The sequence below is a fragment of the Vidua macroura genome, chromosome 15 (genome assembly GCF_024509145.1).
Source record: "Vidua macroura isolate BioBank_ID:100142 chromosome 15, ASM2450914v1, whole genome shotgun sequence".
Classification (NCBI taxonomy): Eukaryota; Metazoa; Chordata; class Aves; order Passeriformes; family Viduidae; genus Vidua; species Vidua macroura.
Genome location: NC_071585.1, coordinates 13,878,381 through 13,884,586, shown reverse-complemented (window position 1 = coordinate 13,884,586; position 6,206 = coordinate 13,878,381). Strand labels below are relative to the sequence as shown.

General features: G+C 44.1%; 1 long non-coding RNA gene across 2 annotated transcripts; it reads right to left on the bottom strand.

Annotated features, from left to right (window-relative positions):
* Positions 1-418: 418 nt before the first annotated feature.
* Positions 419-1,970, bottom strand: LOC128814984 (uncharacterized). 2 transcript variants are annotated; one of them, XR_008439530.1, is made up of 4 exons: positions 1,914-1,970; positions 1,509-1,612; positions 1,287-1,373; positions 419-639 (listed from the first exon to the last, which is right to left on the bottom strand). It is a non-coding gene; the product is annotated as an uncharacterized LOC128814984 (long non-coding RNA). The 2 variants fall into 2 exon arrangements; XR_008439529.1 differs by lacking the exon at positions 1,914-1,970 and having other exon boundaries at positions 1,509-1,806.
* Positions 1,971-6,206: the final 4,236 nt, after the last annotated feature.

Below are 6,206 nucleotides of genomic sequence, written 5' to 3'. Positions count from 1 at the left end.
AGGTGATGAGCTGAATTATGCAAAATCCTGATGCTAATCTAATTTTACCAAGAACTAAGTTTCATTGCCTCTGGTACAGAAGTATTATTTGCCTATATTACTTAAGTCAAGATTTATAAAGTACCCAAAATTCTCTGAGGGACTGCCAAGCATTGAATTTATTTATGCATAAATTATACATGCTAAAGGTATTTTGGCTGTACCTCTTCCCCTTCCTGAGCTACGTCTCAACCTCTTATTTACTAGCCTCACCAATATGTTACATGGCAAGCTCACCAAGAATAAGAGTTATTTCCCCTGTGGCATTTGAGGTTGCAGACCTAACTCTGTGAAGTCTATAGTAACCCCGAGCATTTTCACAGAGAACCATATGGCCATGCCAGGCAGGTGTTCCTCAAAGTCCTCAAACCATTATCAGTGTGAGTCATGCCTGTTGCCTTTATTTCCTGGAATGTTTCACTTTGTGACTGCACATCACATACGAGTTGTTGGGGAAGGGACCATGCTCACATTTGGGATCTGTTTGTTTCTCTGAGGATGGTTTGATGCAACTGTCTCAGCCATTTCACCTTCAACTGGTCCCCTTTCCACAGATGACCAGTCATCCAAAACACCAGAGAGATTTTAAGCCTCCTTGATCTAAGGGAAGAGGATGAAAAAAGACATGATGCAGGCAAATGTCACATTTGTGTCACTGACTGAAACCCTGCTGCCAGGTTACATTATTCAGTACCTAACAGACCTCCTGATATAACCCTGAGCTGAACTCTCCTCGAAAGATCAGCCATCCATGGCTTCCCCACAGCAGGTGGGAAGATTTGCTGCCACAGCCCTGGGGCCAGAGAGAGGAATGCCCACCCCTGCATGCCCACACAGCCCATGGAAATGCTTTATATGCCAAACAATGTGTCCACATTTTTCTTCATGGAGAATTCTCTGCTCTGTATCTGTATCTATACAGATAAGGGAGTGCTGACTCCAGGCACTGAAGATAAGTTGGTTTCCTACTCTGCTTGGAGTTCTATGCCAATTAATAATATGAAAACATACTGGTTCTTTTCTCCCAAACATTATTACTGCTAAAATATTTGATGCTAACAAGGAGAGAGCAGAAACAGATCTATCAGCTCACACCTTCACTCCCAGCCTTACTTCACATCCTCACATAGGGTTGGAGAGAGAACCAGGGCAGAAGCTGCTCCCTGAGCAGCCCTTCCCTGTGCTCTGGGTCTGCAGGTACAGAGAGAGCAGGACACAATCATCTCCTGTCCTGTGCACAGCCTCACCTCCCATCAGGCAGGGAGAAAAGATACTGGCACGTTCTGATCAGGTTCTGCCCTCCTTGTTCCTCTTAACTGGCTCTCTGCTAGAATCTGTTTTGGGGGTAATGGAAAGGAAAATTGAGTTAGACCTTTTTAAAGGGTTTGCTAATGAATTTATTCATGAAAGACTGCAAGGCCTGAATTTTCCATCAAACACCACCACAGGCTTAGTTAACCAACACTCACCTATGACTTCTGCTAGAAAAGCCAGGATGCTGCTTTCCTACTGCTTCAGTACCTTTTTACATTTCTTGGCCATGTACTACCCCTGGAGAGCATCAGCCCACCTCCTGCAGTAATGAGATCAGATCAGAGAAGACCCTGCCACAGCTTATGTAAATCCTAACCTTCTCATAGTCAAGACATCTTCTTTGCAACTGCAAGACAGCCCAAGCCAAAAAGCCAAAGCTCTCCATTCCATTCCATTCCATTCCATTCCATTCCATTCCATTCCATTCCATTCCCTCACAGTTTTCAAGAGTGTCTAGAGATACAGAAATATCCACTGTTGCTTGCTCTTTTTGAAAGTTAAATTAAAAACTATGCCAGCCAGTCTGTACTGGGCATAAGAAATATATTTCAAATAGGTACCAGAACAAAGACTGGTAACTGTGGGGCTGGCAGGCCACACAATCTGTTGTAGAGACCTTTGGGGACTGCAAACTCAACCCCTGTGTCACAGTGAGGCCAAAAGGCAAAAACCAGATCATAAAGGCACAGAAAGCCATACAACAGGCATATGGCTCCTGAGATCAGAGCCAGAAGACCTTTTACTTCTAAAATCTCTCACAGTGTTACAGCTGAAGCTCCCAGCATACAAAAAGCTGTATTACCAGATCATCAGCCCAAACACTTCTGGGTGTGCTGCAGCCACAAAGTGCTGGAGAGGGAAATTTTATTTTTGCTTGTGTGTTCCATGTGTCCTGATACACGGACAAGGTGCTGGCCAGGCACAGCCCAGAGGAACTTCTGTTCCCCTTAGACCCTAAGGCCACCCTCATAAAGCATACTAGTTAAGCAATAAAATTGTAGAAGTGTGATGGGCTGAACTCCTGGTGCCCATCAAAGCTGCTCGATCACTCCCTTCCTCAGCTGGACAGGGGACAGAAAATAAAATGAAAGGATCATGGGTCAAATCTTTCTCTTACTCCTCTCTCCCAGCTGCAGCTGTGCAGGTTGTTTCCCCCTCTTCTTCAAAACACAGAGCCAGACAGAGTCTCCTAAGTTACCTTTGCTGCCATAGGACCCATCCACCGTGTGATGAGAACAGAGCGTATGACACACGCAGATGATTAATGATTGCAGTAATTAAGAAGGTGGCTGATTTTCACATGTAAAGTCCTGGCTGTTCCCCTCTGGACCTCAGCTTCTGCAGTCAGGTAACTCCTGACAATCCCTGCAGCAGTGATTTATCTTTCTATCAGAGAATGCATGGGATGTCTCACTTCTCGCTGCCTGGGGATTGCAGCCCTCCATCCTAATCAAGAACTCACAAGGCAGATAAGGTGCTCTGCTTTAATGAAACTCTGGAGTTGTTGGGGAAAAGGTTTGGTACACAGTGTAGAAACATCAGGGCAGACTGAAATGAGATGAACTTTTTCAAACCTTTTGTTTAAGTGATTGCTAGAATATTTTAAATAATTACAGTTATGACCAACCCAAGCCATTAGTTTTAACAGTTTTTTTTTAATTATGATATCGTTTGGGTGTTCCTAAATACTTTTTGTTCTCTCTTTTAAATTAGAAGATAATACTTCAAATGTATCCAAGATTTACTCTAATCTTGTTAGAAATAAAGTAAATTTCAGAGACTTGTTGAAACCAACAGTGAAGTCACAGAGTAGTCCCGAGCGGTTGCAATGTCTGGAGGAGTGGGGCAAGCAGCAGGGAATGGCAGGAGGTCCAGGGAGAGGGGGTGGGACAGTGTTTGCTGCTCAAGAGCCTTTCAGAGGGATTCTGCTGAGCTCTCCCCATGCCCTTTCTTCCCAGAGACTCATCCATGGCCACTGGCAGAACCAAACCTGGAATGAGGTGTCAGGCAACGAGCTGATGCTTCAAAGTCATCCAAGACTGAAAAAGGCTGGATGGCCACAAGACCTCAAGTCATGTAGAGCACAGCCATAACTCCAAGATGTGAAAGATGCAAAAAGACAAATCTGAAAGCTTTGGCAACTTTTCCTCCATTAGGCAAACAGTTATTGGCATCTATGTCTGCTCAGGCTTTGTCTGGTGAATAATTGGTGCATTTCCATGTGTTTTTATTCAAAGCTGACTTTAAAGTTCCAGTATTTCCTGATATTCTTAAAGATTAGAAGCTGATAATTGTGATTTCTGTAATCAACAAAGAGTCTACCTCAACAGAGACTTGGAAATTTAAAAAAGAGAAAGAGTGAAAGGAAAAACTAAAGGCATCTGTAATAACTGTGGCAGGAACTAGACAGACATTTCCTTCACACTGAGCTGTCAGTAAGTAAAAACATATTGTGGCAGGCTGTAGTTTACCTATGCTTGTGTGCAGGCATCGAAGGCTCAGTGGGACTAATTATGAAAATATGATTATAATGGATTAGTAATTCTGTCAATCAGACACATGCATATGGTAACAAAAGAGCAATGGGTAGAAAATGCCACAGGACAGGAGATTTTAATGCTGTGGGTTAGTACCAAAAGCATGTCTCATGGGAGAAAAAAGATTTGAGTTATGCTGGGGGAGAATTGCTGGGATTGTATATTAATAAGAAATTATGTATCAGATCTATGGCTCAGAAACACATTAAAACCAGCTGCAAAGCGATTTTTACCCCTTCTCTCTAAAAGTGGTTTTGACAGACTTGGAAAGGGTGTGATTTCAAACTGCACTAAAAGTTTGCAGGCAGAACTGGTAGACCTCAGCCTTAGATGGGCCTGCTCAATCAAAAGAGAGGGTGACACCAAGGACATTTCATTTATCTTTGAAATCACATTCTAGAATCAAAGAATGAGAAAATCTGTGGAAAGCATTGCCATTTAAAATTGGAGAAGAAGAAAGTGTCTTTGAATCTGTTTCCTTAATGGATATTCTTCCTTTTCCTCCTCACCCATGCCTGGTTTGCTATTCAGAACCCTGCAGGAGAACTGGACTATGGTCAGGATGTCTCAGGGAAGGCAGCTGAGGACCTGTCCCCTGCCTTCTTTTGTATATTAAAGCACCATGAAGTAATTTATTCTGTAAAACAATGTGATTTTTGTAAATAACTGCAAGCACTTCAAACTCCATTCTCTGCTTTGCAGCTCTGCCAATGTGTGCCCCAGTGGCCTGGCCAGTTCTTGGCATACCAACATGGGTTTTTCACTATTTCTGTTCCTTGCTAGCTCGGGGGTCTGAGGCAGCTCCCGTGTTCATGGGCCAGTCTGGAAGGCGCTGTTGCTCCAGGGGAAGCAGCCACCTCCTGGCTCAGCCTCCACAAGCCAACGGGCAGCCAAAAGCAGCAGGGATCAGATCTGTCTGCAGCTCCCTGGGAGGCTTGGGAGCACTGGAATCTGGAAAATTAGGATATTTCAGCTTCCCTGGCTTTCTCCTTTATACTGGGGAGGGTGGGGATGGAGGGGGCTGGGAGAATAATGGGGACCAGCCTGGGAGTGTGTAGAACCAGCTAACTGCCAGAGTACTGTTGATGATAAAAGTATCTCTCTCTTTCTTGATGTAAAGCCAGCCACTTAAAGCCCTTCTGATCCCAGCTGGTTCCTCAGGTACTGGCACCAAAGTTGAAGGATGAGGAGTTTCTACATAAACATTGACTGTAGAGCAGGGCTGTGACAAGACTGGAAACAGATCAAGTGAAGACAAAAGTATTTGTATATTCTTGATCTTTTCCTTTCACCTGCCACTTCGCAGGTGCTTCAGGAGGCACTGGACCACTGACTGAGGGGACAGGAAAGGAAAGCCCTACACTGAAACACAGAGAACAATTCAGAATAGTTTCACACTTCTGTTGCCAGTGGATGCACCTGCAGTAGCTGCAGAGGGGTCTTATATCCACTGAAAAAGTTGTTCTGAAGGCAGCAGATTTGCAGCTGACTTTAATAACCTGCGTGGCTTAAAGCCTTGTCATTTTTGTGCACCATGCAAACGTGCTCAGGACTTTTACCCAGTACAAACAGAGAAAGAAATTTAGTTCTTGTGGGAGCTGATGAGGCAGATCCATGAAAGGAACGGGATCATGTTCCTGGCTAGGAATCCTCCTCTTTAGAAAGTGCAGGGATCACCTAAATAGGTAACTAAGGGCTAATCTCTGATATTAGGAACACTTTGATCATAGTGGGCCACCACAGGATCTAAATTTTAGATAGCAGTTTAAAATTATCATTTTTCATGAGACTTTCAGAAAAGAGGATTCTCAACACTTCAGCTTCCCTCTCTCCACTGGCAATATGCCTGTGTGCACTTAGAATTGGACTATTTAGCCAAATCCAGTACCCTGAAATGATGGAGCAGTAGGATGTAAATAGTTCAGATGTTGATAATATCACTTATTTCATTGTCCTGCTGCAAAGATGAATTCAGTGGGCTCCTTGCACAGACCTTCCCATGTGTCTAATGAGACAATTTTCATGTACTTGGTGGCAGCCACAAGAGAGGTGATGGAGGGAGCCAGTTTTGGGAAGGACATTGGAGATTAATCAGCAGGTGCTCTCCCCTCTGTGTACCTGTTCTCTGCTGAAAGACGCAAGCCCACTCAGAGCCCTGCTGCACAAATCCCTGCAGGCTATTGCAAAATGCAAGCCAGAGGCCAGCTGATTAGAAAGGCACTACAGCAGGATTGATTTTGGGTCTACATCTTACATTTCAAGTGAGCAGATTTCAAAACCAAGCTTTAAAGGGAAACCAGCTCAGACATCAGGGAG